Genomic DNA, 494 nt, shown 5'->3' with positions numbered 1-494 from the left:
GTGCGTTAGCGCTGACTCGGTGACAACTGGTTTGGAGTTTTCCTTCTCAGACGCCCTGTCCCACATCAGCGTCGCCATCGGTCACACCTGACGGAGAGGACAGAGAAGAGCTGCCTGTCGAGTCTCCAGGGTGGCGATCTTTGCAGAAGCAGATGCCGCATCTCGCCATAGAGCGGCCGGACGTCTGCCCCCTGGTTTGGTTTAGCAGGCACTGGGTGGGCACAGACCCTTGTGTGAGGCACCCCGCCGAGGCAGAGTGCAGGATGGTGTGGTAGGGTGTCTCCAGCGCGGGGCGGGGGAAGGCCTTGGTGGCTGTCTCTCTGCCAGGCAAAGGGTCTGGGAAATCCCAACAGCACCTGCGTTTCTTGGCATCAGAGATGCATTACCTTCCGTCAAGAGCTGGGCCCTTTCCTTGACCCGTGGCTGCTGCTGGGTGAGTCTTTACAAGCAGTCTTTGAGCGTCCTTAGGTATCAGCTCTGGGAGACACCCGAGA

This window comes from Echinops telfairi, unplaced genomic scaffold (genome assembly GCF_000313985.2).
Source record: "Echinops telfairi isolate 266 unplaced genomic scaffold, ASM31398v2 ScPeMD7_7424;HRSCAF=8462, whole genome shotgun sequence".
In the NCBI taxonomy this organism is placed as follows: Eukaryota; Metazoa; Chordata; class Mammalia; order Afrosoricida; family Tenrecidae; genus Echinops; species Echinops telfairi.
This window is presented reverse-complemented; position numbering follows the sequence as displayed.